General features: G+C 52.4%; 2 pseudogenes; one reads left to right on the top strand and one right to left on the bottom strand.

Annotated features, from left to right (window-relative positions):
- On the top strand, positions 1-1,269 carry LOC107966499 (double homeobox protein 4-like protein 4; annotated as a pseudogene).
- Positions 1,270-4,548: 3,279 nt separating this feature from the next.
- On the bottom strand, positions 4,549-8,390 carry LOC134808238 (uncharacterized; annotated as a pseudogene).
- Positions 8,391-25,975: the final 17,585 nt, after the last annotated feature.

Raw genomic sequence — 25,975 nt, forward strand, 5'->3', positions numbered from 1 at the left:
ATGGCCCTCCCAACACCTTTGGACAGCACAATCCCCGTGGAAGCCTGGGGACGGGGACGGCGAAGGAGACTCGTTTGGACCCAGAGCCAAAGTGGGGCCCTGTGAGCCTGCTTTGAACGGAACCCGTACCCAGGCATCACCACCAGAGAATGGCTGGCCCAGGCCATCAGCTTTCCGGAGCCCTGGGTCCAGATTTGGTTTCAGAATGAGAGGTCATGCCAGCTGAGGCAGCACCGGCAGGAATCTCTGCCCTGGCCTGGGAGACGTGGCCCACAAGAAGGCAGGCAAATGCGGACCACCGTCACCGGATCCCAGACTGCCCTTCTCCTCCAAGCCTTTGAGAAGGATCGCTTTCCAGGCATCGCCGCCAGGGAAGAGCTGGCCAGAGAGACGGGCATCCCGGAGTCCAGGATTCAGATCTGGTTTCAGAATCGAAGGGCCAGGCACCCGGGACAGGCTGGCAGGGAACCCGCGCAGGCAGACGGCCTGTGCAACGCGGCCCCTGGCAGGTGTCACTCTGCTCCCTCGTGGGTCGCCTTTGCCCACACAGGCGTGTGGGGAACGGGGCTTCCCGCACCCCACGTGCCCTGTGTGCCTGGGAATCTCCCACAGGGGGCTTTGGTGAGCCAGGGAGCAAGGGCCATCCCCATGCTCCAGCCCAGCCAGGCCGCGCCGGGAGAGGGGATCTCCCAACCTGCCCCGGCACGCGGGGAATTTGCCTAAGCCTCCCCGGCTCCTCCGGAAGGGGTGCTCTCCCACCCTCAGGCTCCTTGGTGGCCTCCCCACCCGGGCAAAAGCCGGGAGGACCGGGACCCGCAGCGGGACAGCCTGCCAGGCCCTTGCGCGGTTGGACAGCCTGGGCCTGCTGAAACGGGGCCACAGGGCCAAGGTGTGCTTGCGCCACCCATGTCCCAGGAGAGTCCGTGGTGGGGCTGGGGCCGGGGTCCCAAGGTAACCGGGGCGGCGTGGGAACCCCAAGCCGGGGCAGCACCACCTCGCCAGCCCGTGCCCCCTGATGCCTCCGCACGGCAGGGACAGATGCAATGCTTCCCGGCACCCTCCCAGGTGCTCCAGGAGCTGGGGCGCTCATCTGCACTCCCCTCCGGCCTGCTGCTGGGTGAGCTCCTGGCGAGCCCACAATTTCTGCAGCAGGCTCTACATTTCCTAGAAACGGAGGCCCCAGGGGACTTGGAGTCCTTGGAAGAGGCCACCTCGCTGGAAGCACTCCTCAGCGAGGAAGAATATCGGGCTCTGCTGGAGGAGATTTAGGACGGGGGGTTGGGAAGGGGTCGGGTCGGGGCAGGGCGGTGGCCTCTCTTTCACGGGGAACACCTGGCTGAATATGGAGGGGCGTGTGTTCTCCCCAACCCCTCCACTGGGCTGACGGGCCTGGGATTCCTGCCTTCTAGGTCTAGGCCCGGTGAGAGGCTCCACCCAGCGGAGAACTGCCATTCTTTCCTGGGCACGCAGAACTTTAGCTCTCTTTCCCAGCCTCCTGGCTAGACCTGCGTTCATTGTGCACCATGGCTGACGTGCAAGGGAGCCCGCTGGCCTCTCTGTGCCCTTGTCCATCCGTGAAATTCCGGCTGAGGCTCTCGCAACACCTTCTGATACTGTTTAGTCAAAGCCTGGAGAATAGTTACATCTCCTGGATGATCAGTTCAGAAATATGTCACAATGCCCTCTCCCAGCGGAGCCTAGAGAAGATTTGCATAATTTGGGTGATTAGAGCAGAGATATATCACAATGTCCCCTGTACAAAAAGCCTGGAAATGATTTACATCACCTCGGTGATCAGTGCATATGTATGTCAGAAATCCCCAGTAGGCTGAACCTAGACAAGGGTTACATCACTTAGGTGATCAGTGTAGAGATAAGTGAAAATTCCCGTGTAGACAGAGCCTTGACAAGTGTTACATCACCTAGTGATCAGTGCAGGGATAAGTCGTAAAGCCTCCTGTAGGCAGAGTGTAGACAAGTGTTTATTCCCTGGGGTGGTCAGTGCAGAGGTATGTGACAAAGCCCCTGTAAGCAGAACCTTGACAAGGGTTACATCACCTGTTTGATCAGGGGAAATGTATATCACAAAGCCCCCTGTAGGCAAAGCCCAGACAGTTGTTACATCACCTGGGTGAGCAGTGGAGAGATCTGTCACAATGCCCCTGTAGGCAGAGCTTAGACAAGGGTTACATCACCTGTGTGATCAGTGCAGTGATATGTCACAAAAATCCCAGTAGACAGAGCCTAGACAAGAGTTAAATCACCTGGGTGATCAGTGCAGATATTTGACACAATGTTCCCATAAACAGAGCCTAGACAAGACTTCCATCACCTGGATGATCAGTGCAGAGTTATGTCACAAATCCCCCTCTAGGCAGAATATAGAGAAGAGCCCCATCTCCTGGGTGATCAGTGCAGAGATAGTTCACAATGACACTGTTGGCAGAGAGTAGACAAGAGTTACATAACCAAGGTGATCTGTGTAGAGTTACATCACAATATCCCCTGCAGGTGGAACCTAGACAAGAGTAACCTCACCTGGTTGATCAGCGGAGATATACGTCACAATACCCCAGTAGGTGGAGCCTAGACAAGAGTTACATCACATGGGTGATCAGTACAGATATATGTAACAGAGCCCCTGTAGGCAGAGCCTAAATAAGAGTTAGATCACCTGGGTGATCAGTGCAGAAATATGTCACAAAGCCCCTGTAGGCCGAGCCTAGAAAAAAATTACATCTCCTGGGTGATCAGTGCAAAGATATGTCACAAAGCCCCCTGTAGACAAATCCTAGAAAATTGTTACATCACCTGGGTGATCAGTGGAGGTATCTGTCACAATTCCCCTTTAGGCGCAGCTTAGACAAGCGTTACATCACATGAGTGATCAGTGCAGAGGTATGTCAATATGCCTCCATAAGCAGATCCAAGACAAGAGCCCATCACCTGGGTGATGAGTGCAGAAATATGCCACAATGTCGCCAGTAGGCAGATATAGACAAGAGTTACATCACCTGCATGATCACTGCAGAGATATGTCACAATGCCACCGTAGGCAGAGCCTAGACAAGAGTCCCATCACCTGGGTGATCAGTGCAGAGTTATATCACAATGCCCCCTTTTGGCAGAGCCTAGACAAGGGTTACATCACCTGGGTGATCAGTGCAGAGATGTGTCACAAGCTCCCTGTAGTCAGAGCCTAGACAAGTTACATCAGCTGTGTGATCAGTGCAGTGACATGTCACAAGGTCCCTGTAGCCATATCCTTGACAAAAGTGACGTCACCTGGGTGATCAGTGCGGAGATATGTCACAATGTCTCCAGTAGGCCGAGCCTAGACAAGAGTTACATCACCTTGGTGATCAGTGTGGAGATATGTCATAATGTCTCCAGTAGGCAGAGCCTAGACATGTGTTACATAATGCGGGTGATCCGTGCAGAGTGATGTCACAACGTCCTCTGTAGGCAGACACTAGAAAAGAGTTACAAAACCTGGGTGATAAGTGCAGAGGTATGTCACAATGCCCCCTGTAGGCAGAGCATAGAGAAGACTTGCATCACCTGGGTGATCAGTGCAGAGATATGTCACAATGTCCCCTGTAGGCAAAGCCTAGGAAAGAGTGACATCACCTTTGTCATCAGTGCAGTGATATGTGAAAACGCCCCTGTAGGCAGAACCTAGACAAGAGTCCCATCACCTGGGTGATCAGTGCAGAAATATGTCACAATGCCCCCATAGACAGATTCAACACAAGAGTTACATCACCTGGGTGATCAGTATACAGATATGTCACAATGCTCCCATAGGCAGAGCCTACACAAAAGTCCCATCACCTAGGTGATCAGTGCAGAGATCTGTCACAAAGCCGCTGTAGGCAGAGCCTAGACAATTATTACAACACTTTGTTGATCAGTTCAGAGATGTGTCATGCTGACTGTTTGCTCCCGGAGCTCTGCGGGCACCCGGAAACTTGCATGGAATGGGGGAAGGCCGGCATGGTGCCTTCGCTCTCCTTGCCAGTTTCCAAGCCAGCCACACTGCAGACTCCCCATGTTGCCGCACACGGGAATCCATTGTGAGGCCATCACGCTGGGGAGGCATCTTCTCTCTGGGTTCTCGCTCTGGTCTCCTACGTGGAAATGAACTAGTGCCACACGCCTGTGTGTGTGAGACTGTCCCGGCAATGGAGACACCAACAGGCACTGCCTCCTTCACGGAGTGTGGGACTGGAACTCTCAAGACTCCCACGGAGGTTCAATTCCACACTCCCCTCCACCATCCCAGGCCGGTTTCTCCCTGCTGAAGACGCATGGGAGCCCAGAAAGCGACTTCCAGTTCCCGTGGGATTCCTGGAGATGTCCGGAGAGCCAGCCGCTGAAATGCTGCCGTCTCACCCCTTCCCCCTCACCCCCTTCCTCTTCGTCTCTCTGGCCCCACCACCAGCATCACCACGCCCTCCCCCCACACCACACCACCCCACGGCCGCAGGCCTCGACGCCCTGGGACCCCTCCGTGGTGGGGCGGGCTGCCCCAGGGCTCAACACCATTCATGAAGTGGTGGAGCCAGCCTGCATGAGGGCCTTTATAAGAGCCCCTGTCTGGCTGTCCGGGCAGGCCTCCTGGCTGCACCTGCCACAGTGCACTGGCCGGCTGAGGTGCATGGGAGCCCACCGTACTCTCTCTTCCCATGTCGGTCCGTGAAATTCCAGCCGGGGATCCCCGCGATGGCCCTCCCGACACCTTCGGACTGCACCCTCCCCGCGGAAGCCCTGGGACGGGGACGGCGAAGACACGTTTGAACACCGCTCTAAAGCGAGGCCCTGCGAGCCTGCTTTGTGCGGAACTCGTACCCGGGCAATGCCACCAGAGAATGGCTGGCCCAGGCCATCGGCATTCTGGAGCCCAGTGTGCAGATTTGGTTCCAGAATGAGAGGTCACGCCAGCTGAGGCAGCACCTGCGGGAAACTCGGTCCTGGCCCGGAAGATGAGGCCCGCAAGAAGGCAGGCGAAAGCGGGCCGCCGTCACCGGATCCCAGACCGCCCTGCTCCTCCAAGCCTATGAGAAGTATGGCTTTCCAGGCATCGCTGCCAGGGAAGATCTGGCCAGAGAGACGGGACTACCGGATTCCAGGATTCAGATCTGGTTTCAGAATCGAAGGGCCAGGCATCCAGGACAGGCTGGCAGACCGCCCGCACAGGCAGGCACTGATCACCCAGGTAATGGGACTCTTCTTTATAATTTGCCTAGAGGGGGATTTATGACATATCTCTGCATTGATCACCCAGGTGATGGAAGTCTTGTCTAGGCTCTTTTTATGGGAGTGTTGTGTCAAATATCTGCACTTATAACCCAGGTGGTGTAACTCTTTTCTAGGCTCTGTCTACAGGGATTTTTGTGACATATCTCTGCACTGATCACCTAGGTGATGTAAGCCTTGTATGGGCTTTGCCTACAGAAGTCTTTGTGACATATCTATGCACTGACCTCTGAGGTGATGCAACTCCTGTCTAGACACTGCCTACAAGAGACATTGGTACATATCTCTTCATTGATCGCCCAGGTGATGGACACTCTTCTTAGATCTGCCTACATGGACATTGTGACACATCTCTGAACTGATCAACCAAGTGATGAAACACTTGTGTAGGCTCTGCCTACAGGGACTTTGTGACACATCTCTGCACTGCTCTGTGGAGTCTCTCACTGGGCCTAGACCTAGAAGGCAGGAATCCTAGGCCGGTCAGACCTGTGGAAGGGGCAGGCGGAAGACACGCACCTTCTTAGCCAGTCAGGTGTTCCCCGCGAAAGAGAGGACACCTCCCTGCCCCGACCCGACCCCGTCCCAACCCCGCGTCCTAAATCTCCTACAGCAGAGCCCCGTATTCTTCCTCGCTTAGGGGTGCTTCCAGCGAGGCGGCCTCTTCCAAGGCCTGCAGCTCCCCTGGGGCCTCCGTTTCTACCAAATGTTGTGCCTGCTGCAGAAACTCCGGGCTCGCCAGGAGCTCATCCAGCAGCAGGCCGGAGGGGAGTGCAGAGGAGCACCCCTGCTCCTGGAGCGCCTAGGAAGGCCCCGGAAGGCCTTGCATCTGCCCCTGCTGCAAGGAGGCCTCCGTGGGCTCGGGCTGGCTAGGTGGAGCTGCCCCGGCTTGGGGTTCCCATGCCGCCCTGCCGACCTGGGACCCCGGCCCTAACTCCACCATGGACTCGCTTGTGACGCGAGTGGCGTGAACACACCTTGGCCCTGTGGCCCCGCTTGTGCGGGCCCAGGCTGTCCCACCGCGCAAGGGTCCGGCAGTTCTTTGTGCTGCGGTTCCAGGTCCTCCCGGCTTTTGCCCGGGTGCGGAGGCGACCGAGGAGCCTGAGGGTGGGAGAGCGCCCCTTCTGGAGGAGCCGGGTTGGTGTACGCAAAATCCCCGCGTGCCGGGGCAGGTGCGGAGATCCCCTCTGCCGGTGCGGTGGGGCTGGGCTAGAGCACGGGGATGGCCCTCGTTCTCTGGCTCACGAAAGCCCCCTGTGGGAGAGCCCCAGGTGCACGGGGCACGTGGGGAGCGGGAAGCCCCGTTCCCGACGCGCCGGTGTGGGTAAAGGCGACCCACGAGGGAGCTGGGTGACAACCGCCAGGGTCCGCGTTGCACAGGCCGTCTGCCTACGCAGGCGCCCTGCCAGCCTGTCCCGGATGCCTGGCGCTTTGACTCTGAAACGAGATCTGAATCCTGGACTCCGGGAGGCCCGTCTCTCTGGCCAGCTCTTCCCTAGCGACAATGCCTGGAAAGCGATCCTTCTCGAAGGCTTGGAGGAGGAGGGCGGTCTGGGATCTGGTGACGGCGGTCCGCTTTTGCCTGCCTTCTTGCAGGCCGCGTCTCCTGGGCCGGGGACAAGATTCCTACTGGTGCTGCCTCAGCTGGCGTGACCTCTCATTCTGAAACCAAATCTGGACGCAGGGCTCTGGAATGCTGATGGCCTGGGCTAGCCGTTCTCTGGTGGCGATGCCCGGGTACGGGTTCCACTAAAAGCAGGTTCGCAGGGCCTCGCTTTGGCTCGGGTTCCAAAAGAGTCTCCTTCGCCGTCCCCATCCCTGGGCTTCCTGGGGGAGGGTGCCGTCCGAAGGTGTCGGGAGGGCCATCACTGGGAGCCCCAGTCAGAATTTCACGGAAGGACACGGGCAGAGAGAGGCCGGCGGCTACCGTGCACCTCAGCCGGCCTGTGCACTGCAGAAGGAGCAACCAGGAGGCCTGCCCGCAGAGCCAGCCAGCGGCTCTTATAAAGGCCTGCAGGCAGGCAGGCTCCACCACTTCCTGAATGGCGGTGAGCCCTGGGACAGCCCACCCCACCACAGAATGGTCCCAGGGCATGGAGGCCTGCGGCCGGGGGTGTGGTGGTGTGGGGGGGTAGGGCATGGTGATGGTGGAGATGGGGCCGGAGAGACGAAGAGGAAGGGGTGAAGGGGAAGTGGTGAGGGCGGCGCGTTTCTGGGGCTGGCTCTCCGGACCCCTCCAGGATTCCCGTGGGAACGGGAATAGGCTCTCTGGGCTCCCACGCATCTTCAGCAGGGAGAAACCGGCCTGGGAGTGTGGAGGGGAGTGTGGAACTGAACCTCCGTGGGAGTCTGGAGTGTTCCAGGCCCTCTCTCCGTGAAGGAGGCAGTGCCTGTGGGTGTCGCCGTTGCCGCAACAGTCTCACACACGGAGGCGTGTGGCTCTCGTTCATATCCACGTAGGAGACCAGAGCGAGACCCCAGAGAGGATGCCTCCCCGGCGTGATGGCCTGATGATGGATTCCCGTGTGCTGCAACATGGGGATTCTGCAGTGTGGCCGGTTTGGAAACTGGCAAGGAGAGCGAAGGCACCATGCTGGTCTTCCACCGTTCCCTGCATGTTTCTGGGTGCCCGCAGAGCTCCGGGAGCAAACAGTCAGCAAGACGCATCTCTGAACTGATGAATAAAATGATGTACCACTTTTCTAAGCTCTGCCTACAGGTGCTTTGTGACATATCTCTGCACAGATCAGCCAGGTGATGGGACTTTTGTCTAGGCTCTGCCTATGGGGGCATTGTGACATATCTCTACACTGATCACCCAGGTGAAGTAGCACTTGTGTTGGATCTGCCCATGGGGGCATAGTGACATATTTCTGCACTGATCACCCAGGTGATGGGACTCTTGTCTAGGCTCCGTTATGGGGGCTTTGTAACATATATCTGCACTTCTCACCCAGGTGATGTAATGCGTGACTACGTTCTGCCTACGGGGCATAGTGACATTTCACTGCATTGATCACCGAGGTGATGTAACTCTTGTCCAGGCTCTGACTATAGCGGCCTTGTGACATATCTCTGCACTGATCATCTAGGTGATGTAACTCTTGCTTACGCTCTGCCTGCAGGGGCATTGTGAAATACCTGTGCACTGATCACCCAGGTGATGGGACTTTTCTCTAGGCTCTTCCTACTGGGGGCATTGTCACATATTTCTGCACTGATCACTCAGGTGACGGACTCTCGTCTTGGATTTGCCTATGGGGGCATTGTGACATATCTCTTCACTGATCACCGAGGTGAAGTAACTCTAGTCTAGGCTCTGCTTACAGGGGGTATTGTGACATATCTCTGCAATGATCACCTAAGTGACGTAACACTTGTGTAGGCTCTGCCTACAGGGGCATTTTGACATATCTCTGCACTGTTAAACAAGGTGATGTAACTCTTGTCTAGACTGTGCCCACAGGGGGATTGAGAAATATATCTGCACTGATCCTGAGGTGATCCAACTCATGCCTGGTCTCTGCCTACTGGGGACATTGTGACATATCTCTGCACTGATCACACAGGTGCTGTAACTTTAGTCTACGCTCTGGCTACACGGTTTGTGACATATCACTGCACTGATCACCCAGGTGATATAACCCTTGTCTAGGCTTTGCCTACAGGGGGCTTTTGACATATCTCTGCACTGATCACCCAGGTGATATAACTCTTCTCTAGGATCTGCCTATAGGGTGCTTTGGGACATATCCCTGCAATGATCACCCAGGTGATATACCACTTGCCAAGGCTCTGCCTACAGGGGCATTGCGATGTATCTCTGAACTGATCACATAGGTCATGTAACTCTTGTCTAGGCTCTGCCTACAGTGGCATTGTGACATATCTCTGCACTGATCATCCAAGTGATGTAACACTTGTCTAGAATCTGCCTAAAGGGACTTTGTGACATAACTCTGCACTGATCATCCAGGTGATGGGTATTTCGTCTAGGCTCTGCCTAAGGGGGCATTGTGGCATATTTCCGGACTGATCACCCAGATGACGGACTCTGCTCTTGGATCTGCCTATGGTGGCATTGTGACATATCCCTGCACTGATCAACCAGGTGATGTAACTGTTGTATAAGCTCTGCCTACAGGGGAATTGTGAGAGATCTCGCCACTGATCACACAAGTGATGTAACTATTGTCCAGGCTTTGCCTACAGGGGGCTTTGTGACATACGTTTGCACTGACCACCCCGGTGACGTAACTCATCTAAGTTCTGCGTACAGGAGATTTGTGACATATCTCTGCACTGATCACTTAGGTGATGTAACACTTTTGTAACCACTCCGTACAGGGAATTTTGACAAATCTCTGCACTGATCACCTAGGTGATGTAACTCTTGTCTACCCTCTGCCCAAAGGGGACATTGTGAAATATCTCTGCACTCATCGCCCAGGTGATTCAACTCTTGTCTAGTATATGCCTATAGGGGTTATTGTGAAATATCTCTGCACTGATCAACTAGGTGGTGTAACTCTTGTCTAGGCTCTGCCTACAGGTGTGTTTTCACATATCCCTGAACTGATGACAAAGGTGATGTAAATCTTTACTAGGCTTTGCCTACAGGGGATATTGTGACATATCTCTGCACTGATCACCCAGGTGATGCAACTCTTCTCTATGCTCTGAATACACGGGACATTGTCACATATCTCTGCACTGATCACCCAGGTGATGCAACTCTTCTCTCTGCTCTGCCTACATGGGGCATTGGGACATATCTCTGCACTGATCACCCAGGTGATGTAACTCTTTTCTAGTCTCTGCCTACATAGGGCGCTGTGACATCACTCTGCACAGATCACCCGGGTTATGTAACCCTTGTCTAGACTCTGCCTATGGGGGCATTGTGATTTATCTCTGCACTTGTTTCCCAGGAGTTGTGACACTTGTCTAAGCTCTGCCTAGAGGGACATTGGGACATATCTCTGCACTGATCACTTAGGTGATGTAGAATTTGTCTTGTCTTTGCCTACAGTGGGATTTATGACATATCTCTGCACTGATCACCCAGGTGATGTAACTCTTGTCTAGGCTCTGCTTACAGGGGGTATTGTGAGATATCTCTGCACTGATAACCCAGGTGATGTAACTCTAGTCTGGGCTCTGCCTACACGGGCATTATAACATATCACTGCACTGATCACCGAGATGATGTATCTCTTGTATAGGCTTCGCTGACATGAGGCATTGAGACATATCTCTGCACTGACCACTGAGGTGATGCATCTCTTGTCTGGGATCTGCTTACAGGGGGCATTGTGACATATCTCTGCCCTGATCACCCAGGTTATGTAACTCTTGGCTAGGCTCTCCCTAGTGGAGAAATTGTGACATATCTCCGCACTGATCACCCAGGTGATGTCACTTTTGTCAAGGATATGGCTACAGGGACAATGTGACATGTCACTGCACTGATCCCACTGCTGATGTAACACTTGTCTGGGCTATGGCTACAGGGGCTTGTGACACATCTCTGCACTGATCACCCAGGTGATGTAACCCTTTTCTAGGCTCTGCCAAAAGGGGTCATTGTGACATAACTCTGCACTGATCATCCAGGTGACGGAACAGTTGTCTAGGTTCTGCCTACAGGGTCATTGTGGCATATCTCTGCAGTGATCACGCCGGAGATGTAACTCTTGTCTGTATCTGCCTACTGGTGGCATTGTGGCATATTTCTGCACTGATCACCCAGGTGATGGACTCTTGACTTGGATCTTCCTATGGGGGCATAGTGACATATCTCTGCACTGATCACTCATGTGATGTAACGCTTGTCTAAGCTGCGCCTAAAGGGGAATTGTGACAGATATCTCCACTGATCACCAAGGTGATGTAACAATTTTCTGTGATTTGTCTACAGGGGGCTTTGTGATATATCTTTGCACTGATCACCCAGGAGATGTATTTCTTGTCTAGTCTCGGCCTACAGGGTCTTTGTGACATATTTCTGCACTGATCACCCAGGAGATGTAACTCTTTTTTCGGCTCTGCCTACAGGGGCCTTGTGACATATGTCTGCACTGATCACCGAGATGATGTAACTCTTGTCTAGGCTCCACCTACAGGGGTTATTGTGGTGTATCTCTGCACTGATCACCCAGGTGATGTAACATTTATCTGGGCTCTGCCTACATGGGCGTTATGACATAGCTCTGCAGAGATCACCTAGGTTATGTAACACTTGTCCACTCACTGCCTACAGGGGACATTGTGAAATATCTCTGCACTGGTCACCCAGGTGATGGGACTCTTCTCTATAGTCTGCCTAGAGGGGGATTTGTGACTTATCTCGGCACTGATCGCCCAGGTGATGGAAGACTTGTCTAGGCTCTGTCTTTGGGGGCATTGTGTCAAATATCTGTACTGATCACGCAGGTGATGTAACTCCTGTCTAGGCTCTGTCTCCAGGGATTTTTGTGACATATCACTGCACTGATCTCCTAGGTGATGTTAGCCTTGTATGGGCTTTGCCTACAGAAGGCTTTGTGACATATCTATGCACTGATCTCTGAGGTGATGCAACTGTTGTCTAGGCACTGCCTACAGGGGACATTGGTACATATCTCTGCACTGATCACTCAGGTGATGGACTCTTGTCTTAGATCTGCCTACATGGACATTGTGACACTTCTCTGAGCTGATCAATCAAGTGATGAAACTCTTGTCTAGGCTCTGCCTTCAGGGGCTTTGTGACACATCTCTGCACTGATCATCTTGGGGAGGGAACTCTTGTCTACGCTCTGCCTACAGGAGGCTTTATGACTTATACCTGCACTGATCACCTTGGGGAGGGAACTCTTGTCTATGCTCTGCCTACAGGAGGCTTTATGACTTATACCTGCACTGATCACCTTGGGGAGGGAACTCTTGTCTATGCTCTGCCTACAGGAGGCTTTTTGACTTATACCTGCACTGATAACGTAGGTGATGTAGCACTTTTCTAGGCTCTGCCTACACGGGAATTCTCACATATCTGTGCACTGATCACCTTGGTGATGTAACTCCTTTCTAGTTTCAGATTACAGGAGCGTTTTGGGATATCTCTGCACTGATCACTCAGTTGATGTATCCCTTGTCTAAGCTCTGCCTACAGAGGCATTGTGACAGATCCCTTCACTGCTCACCCAGATGATGTAACAATTGTCTGGGCTTTGCCTACAGGGCGCTTTGTGATATATATTTCCACTGATCAAACAGGTGATGAAAACCTTGTCAAGGTTCTGCTTACAGGGGCTTTGAGACATATCTCTGCACTGATCACCCCAGGGAAGAAACACCTGTCTACACTCTGCCTACATGAGGCTTTACGATTTATCGCTGCACTGATCACTAAGTGATGTAACACTTGTCTAGGCTCTGTCTACACTGGAATTTTCACATATCTCTACACTGATCAGCCAAGTGATGTAACCGTTGTTTATGTTCAGCCTACCGGGGATTTCTGACATACCTATGCACTGATCAACGAGGTGATGTAAATGATTTCCAGGGTTTTGTACAGGGGACATTGTGATATATCTCTACACTGATCACCCAGATGATGCAAATCTTCTCTAGGCTCTGCAGGGAGGGGGCATTTTGACAAATTTCTGAACCGATCATCGAGATGTAACTATTCTCCAGGCTTTGACTAAAGAGCGTCAGAAGGTGTTGGGAGAGCCTCAGCCGGAATTTCATGGACGGATAAGGGCACAGAGAGGCAGCGGGCTCCCTTGCACGTCAGCCGGGGTGCGCAATGAGCACAGGTCTAGCCAGGAGGCAGGCAAAGAGAGCTAGAGGTCTGCGTTCCGCCACCAGGCGCTCCAGGGTGACAGCTGGGAAGTTGCAGGGGCCCGGGTGGGCAGGCGATGGTGGCGCAGAAGCCCAGAGGTGGGGAGCTGCCGGAGGGGTATCAGGCCTGGACGCTGCGTGGGCCCAGTGTTTCGCAGGACGGGGTCTCCACCCAGACCAGGGGAGGATGCATTTTCTTGGGTTGGGGGTGGGTGTGGTGATGGGGTGTTCAGGCAGGGGTGGGTTGGTGGAAAGGCATGAGAGCTCTGCCTGGGCTGCACCCACAGCCCAGGCGGCTGCCCGCAAACCCGTGCGTGCACAGTAGGTGGCTCACCTGCTGGTACCTGGGCCGGCTCTGGGATCCCTGGGATGCCCAGGAAAGAATGGCAGTTCTCTGCTGGGTGGAGTCTCTCACAGGGACTAGACCTAGAAGGCAGGAATCACAGGCCGATCAGCCCGTTGGAGGGGGCGGGGTGAAGACACGCCCCTCCATAGCCAGCGAGGTGTTCCCCTGGAAACAGAGGCCACCGCCCTGCTCCGACCAGACCCCGTCCCAACCCCGTGTCCTAAAGGCCCTCCAACAGAGCCCGGTATTCGTCCTCGCTGAGGGGAGCTTCCAGCGAGGCGGCCTCTTCCAAGGCCTCCAGCTCTCCCTGGGCCTCCGTTTCTAGGAAAGGTTGCACCTGCTGTACAAACTCCGGGCTCACCGGGAGCTCATCCAGCAGCAGGCCAGAGGGGAATGCAGACGAGCGCCCCAGCTCCTGGAGAGCCTGGGAGGGCCCCAGGATGCCCTGCATCTGCCCCTGCCACGCGGGGGCCTCCTGGGGCATGGGCTGGTGAGGTGGAGCTGCCCTGACTTGGGGATGCCATGCCGCACCGGCGACCTGGGGACCCCGGCCCCAGCCCCACCACGGACTCCCTTGGGACGCGGGTGGCACAAGCTCACCTTGGCCATGTGGCCCCGCTTGAGTGGGCCCAGGCTATCCCACTGCGCAAGGGCCCGGCAGGATGTCGCGCTGCGCGTCCTGGTCCTCCTGGCTTTTGCCTGGGTGCGGAGGCCACCAAGGAGACTGAGGGTGGGAGAGCGCCCCTTCCGGAGGAGCCGGGGCGGCGTAGGCAAAATCCCCACGTGCCGCGGCAGGTTTGGAGATCCTCTCTGCCAGAGCCGCCTGGCTGGGCTGGAGCACGGGGATGGCCCTCACTCCATGGCTCACGAAAGGCCCTGTGGGAAAGCCCCAGGCGCGCAGGGCACGTGGGGTGCGGGAAGACACTTTCCCCATGCGCCGGTGTGGGCGAAGGTGACCCACAAGGGAATAGGGTGACACCCGCCATGGGGCCACGTTGCACAGGCCGCCTCCCTGTGCGGGCGCCCTGCCAGCCTCTCTCCGGTGCCTGGCCCTTCGATTCTGAAACCAGATCTGAATCCTGGACTCCGGGAGGGCCGTCACCCTGGCTAGCTCTTCCCTGGCAGTGATGCCTGGAAAGTGATCCTTCTCAAAGGCTCGGAGGAGTAGGGAGGTGTGGGATCTGGTGACGGTGGTCTGCTTTCGCACGCTTTCTTCCGGGCCGCGTCTCCCGGGCCAGGGCCGAGTTTCCTGCTGGTGCTGCCTCAGCTGGTGTGACCTCTCATTCTGAATCCAAATCTGGACCCTGGGCTCTGGAATGCTGATGGCCTGGGCCAGCCGTTCTCTGGTGGCAATGCCCAGGTACGGGTTCTGCTCAAAGCAGGTTCGCAGGGTCTCGCTTTGGCTCTGGGTCCAAAAGAGACTCCTTCGACGTCCACGTCCCCGGGCTTCTGCGGGGAAGGTGCCGTGCGAAAGTGTCGGGAGGGCCATTGCGGTGAGCCCCACCTGGAATTTCACTGATGGACACGGGCAGAGAGAGGCCGCCAGGCTCCCATGCACCTCAGCCGGCCTGTACACTGTGGCAGGTGCAGCCAGGAGGCCTGCCGAGACAGCCAGCCAGCGGCTCTTATAAAGGCCAGCAGGCAGGCAGGCTCCACCCCTTCATGAACAGCGGTGAGCCCTGGGACAGCCCGCCCCACCCTGGAAGGGTCACAGGAAGTCGAGGCCCACGGCCAGGGATGGTGGTGTGGGGGTGCAGGCGTGGTGATGGTTGTGGTGGGGCTGGAGAGACGAAGAGGAAGGGGGCGAGGGAGAAGGGGTGAGTGGGGCGCGTTTCGGGGGCTGGCTCTCCGGACCTCCCCAGGAATCCCGCGAGAAATGGAAGCCATTCTCTGGGCTCCCACGCGTCTTCAGCAGGGAGAGACTGGCCTGGGAGGGTGTAGGGCAGTGAGGAACTGAACCTCCGTGGGAGTCTGGAGTGTTCCATGACCTCTTTCCGTGAAGGAGGCAGTGCCAGTGATTGTCGCCATTGCCGGGACAGTCTGACACAGGCAGGCGTTTGGCTCTCATTCATTTCCACGTAGGAGACCAGAGAGAAGATGAATCCACGGCGTGATGGCCTGACGATGGATTCACGCGTGCGGCAACATGGGTAGTCTGCAGTGTGGCCGGTTTGGAAACTGGCAAGGAGAGCGAAGGCACCATGCCGGTCTTCCACCCTTCCCTGCATGTTTCCGGGTGACCACAGAGCTCTGGGAGCAAACAGTCAGCATGGCACATCTCTGAACTGGTCAACAAAGTGATGTAACTCTTGTCTAGCCTCTGCCTACAGGGGGTTTGTGACATATTTCTGCACTGATCACCCAGTTGATGGGACTTTGTCTAGGCTCTGCGTATGGGGGCATTGTGACATATGTCTACACTGATCACCCAGGTCATGTAACCCTTGTGTTGGATCTGCCTATGGGGGCATTGTGACATATTTCTGCACTGATCACCCAGGTGATGGGACCATTGTCTAGGCTCTGTGTATGGGGGCTTTGTGACATATCTCTGCACTGATCACCCAGGTTATGTAACGCTTGACTAGGCTCTGCCTATGGGGCATAGTGACTTATCAGTTCATTGATCACCGAGGTGATGTAACTCTTGTCCAGACTCTGCCTATAGGGGGCATTGTGACAAATCTTTGCACTGATCATCTAGGTGATGTAACTCTTGCTTACGCTCTGCCTGCAGGGGCATTGTGAAATATCTCTGCACTGATCACCCAGGTGATGGGACTCTACTCTAGGCTCTGCCTACTGGGGGTGTTGTCACATATTTCTGCACTGATCACCCAGGTGACGGACCCTTGTCTTCTATTTGCCTATGGGGGCATTGTGACATATCTCTGCACTGATTACTCAGGTGATGTAACTATTGTCTAGGCTCTGCTTAAAGGGGCCTTGTCACATATCACTGCACTGATCACCCAGGTGATGTAACTCTTGTGTTGGCTCTGATTACAGGGTGCATTGTGACATATCTGCACTGATCACCTAAGTGAGGTAACTCTTGTGTAGGCTCTGACTACTGGAGCAAATGGATATATCTCTGCATTGTTAAACGAGGTGATGTAACTCTTGTCTAGGCTGTGCCCACAGAGGGATTGAGACATATCTCTGCACTGATCCGGAGGTGATCCAACTATTACCTGGTCTCTGCCTACAGGGACATTGTGACATATCTCTGCACTGATCTCCCAGGTGCAGTAACTTTAGTCTAGGCTCTGACTACACTGCATTGTGACATATCACTGCACTGTCACCCAGGTGATATAACCCTTGTCTAGGCCCTGCCTACAGGGGGCTTTTGACATATCTCTGCACTGAACACCCAGGTGATATAACTCTTCTCTAGGATCTGCCTACAGGTTGCTTTATGACATATCCCTGCAATGATCACCCAGGTGATATACCACTTGCCAAGGCTCTGCCTACAGGGGCATTGCAATGTATCTTTGCACTGATCACCTAGGTCATGTAACTCTTGTCTAGGCTCTGCCTACAGTAGCATTGTGACATATCTCTGCACTGATCACCCAGGTGATGTAACTCTTTTCTGGGATCTGCCTACAGGGTGCTTTGTGACATATCCCTGCAATGACCACCCAGGTGATGTTCAACTTTTCAAGGCTCTGCCTACAGGGACATTGCAATGTATCTCTGCACTGATCACCTAGGTCATGTAACTATTGTCTAGGCTCTGCCTACAATGGCATTGTGACATATCTCTGCACTGATCATCCAAGTGATGTAACACTTGTCTAGGATCTGCCTAAGGGGACTTAGTGACATAACTCTGCACTGATCATCCAGCTGTTGGGGCTTTTGTCTAGGCTCTGCCTAAGGGGGCATTGTGACATATTTCTGCACTGATCACCCAGGTGACGGACCCTTGTCTTGAATCTGCCTATGGGGGCATTGTGACAAATCTCTGCACTGATAACCCAGGTGATGTAACTGTTGTATAAGCTCTGCCTACAGGAGAATTTTGAGAGATCTCGCCGCTGACCACGCAAGTTATATAACTATTTTCTAGGCCTTGCCTACAGGAGGCTTTGTGAAATACCTTTGCACTGATCACCCAGGTGATGTAACTCAACTAACTTCTGCCGACAAGAGGTTTGTGACATATCTCTGCACTAGTCACTTAGGTGATGTAATGCTTTTATAAGCATTGCCTACAGGGAATTTTGAAAAACCTCTGCACTGATCACCTAGGTGATGTAAGTATTGTCTACCCTCTGCCCAAAGGTGGCATTGTGAAATATCTCTGCACTGATCACCCTGGTGATTCAACTCTTGTCTAGGATCTGCCTACAGGGGGTATTGTGACATATCTCTGCACTGATCAACTAGGTGATGTAATTCTTGTCTAGGCTCTGCCTACAGGGGCGTTTTCACATACCCCTGAACTGATGACAAAGATGATGTAACTCTTGCCGAGGCTTTGCCTACAGGGGACATTGTGACATATCTCTGCACTGATCACCCAGGTGATGCAACTCTTCCCAAAGCTCTGCCTATGGGGGAAATTGTGACATATCTCTGCACTGGTCACCCAGGTGATGCAACTCTTCTCTATGCTCTGCCTACAGGGGGCATTGTGATATATCTCTGCACTGATCACCCAGGTGATGTAACTATTTTCTAGTCTCTGCCTACAAATGGCGTTGTGACATCACTCTGCATGGATCACCCGGGTTACATAACTATTTTCTAGGCTCTGCCTATGGGGACATTGTAACTTATCTCTGCACTGGTCACCCAGGAGATGTGACTCTTGTCTAAGCTCTGCCTAGAGGGACATTGGGACATATTTCTGCTCTGATTGCTGAGGTGATGTAAAACTTGTCTAGGCTTTGCCTACAGAGCGATTTATGACATATCACTGCACTGATCACCCAGGTGATGTAACCCTTTTCTAGGCTCTGCTTACAGGTGGTATTGTGAGATATCACTGCACTGATCACCCAGGTGATGTAACTCTTGTCTAGGCTCTTCCTGCAGCGACATTTTAATACACCACTGCACTGATCAACGAGATGATGTAACTCTTGTATAGGCTTCGCCGACAGGGGGCATTGAGACATATCTCTGCACGGATCACCGAGATGATGCAACTCTTTTCTGGGATCTGCTTCCAAGGGCATTGTGACATATCTCTGCCCTGATCACCCATGTGATGTAACTCTTGTCTAGGCTCTGCGTACTCGACTCATTGTGACATATCTCCACAATGATCACCCAGCTGATGTCACTATTGTCAAGGATATGGCTATAGGGTCGTTGTGACATGTCACTGCACTGATCACACAAGTGATGTAACACTTCTCTAGGCTCTGGCTACAGGGGGCTTAAGACCCATCTCTGAACTGATCACCCAGGTGATGTACCCCTTGTCTAGCTTCTGCCAAAAGGGGGCATTGTGACATAACTCTGCACTGATCACCCAGGTGATAGGACTCTTGTCTAGGCTCTGCCTACTGTGGCATTGTGACATATCTCTGCAGTGATCACACAGGTGATGTAACTCTTGTCTATATCTGCCAACTGGCGGCATTGTGGCATATTTCTGCACTGGTCACCCAGGTGATGGACTCTTGTCTTGGATCAGCCTATGGGGGCATAGTGACATATCTCCGCACTGATCACTCATGTGATGTAACGCTTGTCTAAGCTGCGCCTAAAGGGGAATTGTGACAGATACATCCACTGATCACCCAGGTGATGTAACAATTTTCTGGGATTTTTCTACTGGAGGCTTTGTGACATATCTTTGCACTGATCACCCAGGAGATGTAACTCTTGTCTATGCTCGGCCTACAGGGGCTTTGTGACATTTTTTGTCACTGATCACCCAGGTGATGAAACACTTGTTTACGCTCTGCCCACAGGGGCTTTGTGAAATATTTCTGTACTGATCAGCCAGGTGATGTAACTCTTGTCTAGTTTCCACCTACAGGGTGTATTGTGACGTATCTCTGCACTGATCACCCAGGTGATGTAACTCTTGTCTAGGCTCTACCTACTGGGTGTATTTTGACTTATCTCTGCACTGATGAACCAGCTGATGTAACATGTATCTAGGCTCTGCCTACTAGGGCTTTTTGACACAGCTCTGCACAGATCACCTAGGTTATGTAACTCTTGTCCACTCTCTGCCTACAGGGTGCATTGTGAAATATCTCTGCACTGATCACCCAGGTGATGGCACTCTTCTCTATACTCTGCCTAGAGGGGGAGTAGTGACATACCTCTGCACTGATCACCGAGGTGATGGAAGTCTTTTGTAGGCTCTGTCTATGGGGGCATTGTGTCAAATATCTGCTCTGATCACCCAGCTGACGTAACTCTCTTCTCAGCTCTGTCTACAGGGATTTTTGGGACATATCACTGCACTGATCACCTAGTTGGTGTAAGCCTTGCATGGGCTTTGCCTACAGAAGGATTTGTGACGTATCTATGCACTGATCTCTGAGGTGATGCAACTCTTGGCTAGGCAATGCCTACAGGGGACATTGGTACTTATCTCTGCACTGATCACTCAGGTGATGGACACTTGTCTTAGATCTGCCTACCTGGATATTGTGACATATCTCTGAACTGATCAACAAATGATGAAACTCTTGTCTCGGCTCTGCCTACAGGGTCTTTGTGACACATCTCTGCACTGATCACCCTGGGGAGGGAACTCTTGTCTACGCTCTGCCTACAGGAGGCTTTATGACTTATAGTTGCACTGATAACCTAGGTGATGTAACACTTGTCTAGGCTCTGCCTATAAGGGAATTCTCACATATCTCTGCACTGACCACCCAGGTGATGTAACTACTCTCTAGGTTCAGCCTGCAGGAGCGTTTTGACATATCTCTGCACTGATCACCCAGGTGATGTAACCCTTGTCAAAGCTCTGCCTACAGGGTCATTGTGACAGATCTCTCCACTGCTCATCCAGGTGATGTAACAATTGTCTGGGCTTTGCCTACAGGGTGCTTTGTGATATACATTTCCACTGATCAAACAGGTGATGTAACCCTTTTCAAGGTTCTGCTTACATGGGCTTTGTAACATATCTCTACACTGAACACCCAGGTGATGTAACTATTGTCTAGTCTCTGCCTACTGGAGACATTGTAACATATCTCCACACTCATCACCCAGGTGATGCCATTTTTCTCAAGGATATGGCTACAGGGACATTATGACATGTCACTGCACTGATCACACAGCTGATGCAACTCTTGTCTAGGCTCTGGCTACAGGGGCTTGTGACATATCTCTGCACTGATCACCCAGGTGATATATCCCTTGTCTAGGCTCTGCCAAAAGGGGGCATTGTGACATAACTCTGCATTGATCACGCAGGTGATGGGACCCTTGTCTAGGCTCTACCTACAGGGGTATTGTGACATATCTCTGTAGTGATCACACAGGTGATGTAACTCTTGTCTATATCTGCCTACTGCCAGCATTATTGCACATTTCTGCACTGATCACCAAGATGATGGACTCTTTTCTTGGGTCTGCCTACAGGGGCATAGTGACATATCTCTGCACTGATCTCTCATGTGATGTAATGCTTGTCTAAGCTGCACCTAAAGGGGAATTGTGAGAGATATCTCCACTGATCACCCAGGTGATGTGACAATGTTCTGAGATTTGTCTACAGGAGGCTTTGTGACATATCTTTCCACTGATCACCCTGGAGATGTAACTCTTGTCTAGGCACGATCTACAGGGGCTTGTGACATATTTCTGCACTGATCACACAGATGATGTAACTCTTGTTTAGGCTCTGCCTACAGGGGCTTTGTGACATATCTCTGCACTGATCCCCCACGTGAAGTAACTCTTGTCTAGGCTGCACCTACAGGGGGCATTGTGAAATATCTCTGCACTGATCACCTTTCTTTCCTCAGCATCCCGGGAATCCCAGAGCTGGTACCGGCCCAGATACCAGCAAGTGGGCCACCTACTGCGCATGTGCGGGTTTGTGGGCTGCCGCCTGGGCTGTGGGAGCAGCCCGGGCAGAACTCTCATGCCTTTCCACCACCCCACCTCCGCCTGACCACTCCCTCCAAACCCCCACCCCCCACACCCGGAAAATGCGTCCTCCCCTGGGCTGGGAGGGAACCCCCATCCCTCGAAACACCGTGCCCGCATAGCCTCCCGGCCTGACACCCCTCCGGCGGCTCGCCTCCTCTGCGACTCCGCGCCACCATCGCCCGCCTGCCCGTGAACCTGTTGCCTCCCAGCTGCCACCATGGAGTGCCTGGTGGCAGAACGCAGACTTCTCGCTCTCTTTTTCAGCCTCCTTTCTAGACCTGCACTCATTGTGCACCCTGGCTGACGTGCAAGGGAGCCCAGTGGCCTCTCTCTGCCCTTGTCCGTCTGTAACATTCTGGCTGAGGCTCTCCCAACACCTTCTGACGCTCTTTAGTCAAAGCCTGGAGTATAGTTACATCTGGATGATCAGTTCAGATATATGTCACAATACCCCCTCGCAGCAGAGATCAGAGAATATATGCATCATTTGGGTGATCAGTGCAGAGATATATCACAATGTCCCCTGTACAAAAAGCCTGGAAATGATTTACATCACCTCGGTGATCAGTGTATAGGTATATCAGATATCCCCAGTAGGCTGAACCTAGACAAGGGTTACATCACTTCAGTGATCAGTGTAGAGATATGTGAAAATCCCTGTGTAGACAGAGCCTTGACAAGTGTTACATCACCTAGTGATCAGTGCAGGGATAAGTTGTATAGCCCCCTATATGCAGAGTGTAGACAAGTGTTTCCTCCCTGGGATGATCAGTGCAGAGATATGTCACAAAGCCCCTCTAACCAGAACTTTGACAAAGGTTACATCACCTGTTTGATCAGTGGAAATGTATGTCACAAAGCCCCCTGTAGGCAAAGACCAGACAACTGTTACATCACCAGGGTGAGCAGTGGAGAGATCTGTCACAATGCCCCTGTAGGCAGAGCTTAGACAAGGGTTACATCACCTGGGTGATCAGTGCAGAGATATGTTAAAACGCTCCTGTAGGATGAAGCTAGAGAGGAGTTACATCACCTGGGTGATCAGTGCAGAGATATGTCATAAATCCCACTGCAGGCAAAGCCTAGACAAATTTTACATCACCTCAGCGATCAGTGCAGATATATGTCCCAATGTACCTCTAGGCAGAGCTTAGACAAGAGTCACATCTCCTGGGTGATCAGTGCAGATGTAAGTCACAATGCCCCCATAGGCAGAGCCTAGAAAAGAGTTATATAACCCGGGTGATCCTTGCAGAGTGATGTCACAATGCCTTCTGTAGGCAGAGACTAGAAAAGAGTTACGTCACCTGGGTGATCACGGCAGAGATATGTCACAATGCCCCCTGTAGGCAGATCATAGAGAAGAGTTGCATCACCTGGGTGATCAGTGCAGAGATATGTCACAATGTCCCCTGTAGGGAGAGCATAGAGGAGAGTTGCATCACGTGGATGAACGGTGAAGAGATATTTGAGAATTCCCGTGTAGGCAGAGCCTAGAGATGAGTTACATCACCTAGGTTATCAGTGCAGGTATAAGTCATAAAGCCTTCTGTAGGCAGAACGTAAACAAGAGTTCCCTCCTCAGGGTGATTAGTGCAGAGACGTCTCAAAAAGCCCCTGTAGTCAGAGCCTAGACAAGAGATTCATCACTTCGTTGATCAGTTCAGAGACGTGTCACAATGCCCATGCAGGCATATCTAAGACAAGGGTCCATCAGCTGGGTGATCAGTGCAGAGATATGTACCAATGTCCGCTGTAGGTAGTGCATAGACAAGAGTAGCATCACCTCAGAGATCAGTGCATAGATATGTCACAAAGCCTTCTGTAGGCAAAGCCCACACAAGGCTTACATCACCTAGGTGATCAGGGCAGTGATATGTCACAAAAATCACTGTAGACTGAGCCTAGACAAGAGTTACATTACCTGAGTGATCAGTGCAGATATTTGACACAATGACCCCATAGACAGAGCCTAGATAAGACTTCCATCACCTGGGTGATCAGTGTAAAGATATGTCACAAATCCCCCTCTACTCAGAGTATAGAGAAGAGTCCCATCACCTGGTGATCAGTGTAGAGGTAAATCACAATGCCCACTGTAGGCAGAGAGTGGACAAGAATAACATTACCTAGGTGATCTGTGCAGAGCTATGTCAAAACGCACCTGGAGGCAGAGCCTAGATAAATGTTACATCACCTGGATGATCAGTGCAGAGATACGTCACAATACCCCCTGTAGGTGGAGCCTAGACAAGAGTTACATCACTTGGGTGATCTGTGCAGAGATATGTCACCAATCCCCTGTAGGCAGAGCCAAAACAATGGTTACACCACCTGGGTGATCAGTGCAGAAATATGTCACAAAGCCCCTGTAGGCCGAGCCTAGACAAGAGTTACATCTCCTGGGTGATCAGTGCAAAGATGTGTCACAAAGTCCCTGTAGACAAATCCCAGAAAATTGTTAACTCACCTGGGTGATCAGTGGAGATATCTGTCACAATTCCCCTTTAGGCGCAGCTTAGACAAGCGTTACATCACATGAGTGATCAGTGCATAGATATGTCACTATGCCCCCATAGGCAGATCCAAGACAAGAGTCCGTCACCTGGGTGATCAGTGCAGAAATATGTCACAATGCCACCAGTAGGCAGATATAGAAAAGAGTTACATCACCTACGTGATCACTGCAGATATATGTCACAATACCCCTGTAGGCAGAGCCTAGAAAAGGGTTACATCACCTTGGTGATCAGTGCAGAGATGTGTCACAAGAACCCTGTAGCCAGAGCCTAGACAAGAGTTACATCAGCTGTGTGATCAGTGAAGTGACATGTCACAATGTCCCTGTAGCCATATCCTTGACAATAGTGACATCAGCTGGGTGATCATTGTGGAGATATGTCACAATGACTCCAGAGCCTAGACAACAGCCCCATCACCTGGATGATCAGTGCAGATTTATGCCACAAAGTCCCTTTAGGCAGATCCTAGACAAGAGTTACATCACTTGGATGATCAGTGCAGACATATGTCACAATGCCACTGTAAGCAGAGGCTAGACAAGAGTTAAAGGACTTAGTTGGTCAGTGCAGACATACATCACAATGTCCCTGTATGCAGAGCCTTGACAAGTGTTACATCACCTGGGTGATCATTTCAGGGTTATGTCACAAAGCACCCTGTAGGCAGATCCTAGAAAAGAGTTACATCATCTGGGTGATAAGTGCAGATATATGTCACCATGCCACTGTAGGCAGAGCCTAGACAAAAGTTACATGACCTAAGTGATCGTTGCAGATATACATCGCAATGCCCCTGTAGGCAGAGCCTTGACAAGTGGTATATCACCTTGGTGATCATTGCAGGGATATGTCACAAAGCACCCTGTAGGCAGATCCTAGAGAACAGTTATATCACCTGGGTGATCAGTGCAGATATATGTCACAAGCCCCTCTAGGCAGAGCCTTGACAAGAGTTATAACACCTGGGTGATCAGTGCAGTAGTATGTCACAATGACGTGTAGCCAGAGCCTAGACTAAAATTACTGCACCTGGGGGATCAGTGCAGAGATATGTCACAATATCCAAAGTAGGCAGAGACCAGGCAAAAGTTAGATCACCCTGGGATCAGTGCAGAGATATGTCTCAATCCCCCTGTGGGCACAACCTAGACAAGAGTTACATCAACTCGTTCAACAGTGCAGAGATATGTCAAAATGCCCCTGTATGCAGTGCCAACACAAGAGTTACATCACTTAGGTGATCAGTGCACAGATGTGTAAAAATACCTCCTGTAAGCAGAGCCTAGACAAGAGTTACATCACCTGGGTGATCAGTGCAGAGATATGTGACAAGTCCACTTTGAGCAGAGCCTAGACAATAGTTACATCACCTGGGTGATCAGTGCAGAGAATAGTCACAATGCCCCTTTAGGCAGAGTTTCAACCAGAGTTATATCACCTGGGTGATCAGTGCAGAGATATGACACAATGTCCCCATAGGGAAATCCAAGACAAGTGTCCATCACCTGGGTGATCAGTGCAGAAATATGTGACAATGCCGCGGGAAGGCAGAGCCTAGCGTAGAGTCCCATCACCTGGGTGATCAGTGTAGAGATATTTCACAATGCCCCTGCAGGCAATGCGTAAGCAAGAGTTACGTCACCTAGATGATCAGCGCAGAGATATGTCACAAGGCCCCCTATAGGCAGAGCGTGGACAAAAGTTACATCACCTCGGTGATCAATGCAGTGATATATCACTATGCCCCTTAGGCAGAGCCTAGTCAAGCATTACATCACCTGTGTGATCAGTGTAGAGATATGTCACAAAGCCCCCATACACACAGCCTAGACCAGAGTCCCATCACCTGGGAGATCAGTGAAGAAATATGTCAGAATGCCTCCATAGGCAGATCCAACACAAGAGTTACATCACCTGGGTGATCAGT

Source organism: Pan troglodytes, chromosome 14 (genome assembly GCF_028858775.2).
Source record: "Pan troglodytes isolate AG18354 chromosome 14, NHGRI_mPanTro3-v2.0_pri, whole genome shotgun sequence".
Classification (NCBI taxonomy): Eukaryota; Metazoa; Chordata; class Mammalia; order Primates; family Hominidae; genus Pan; species Pan troglodytes.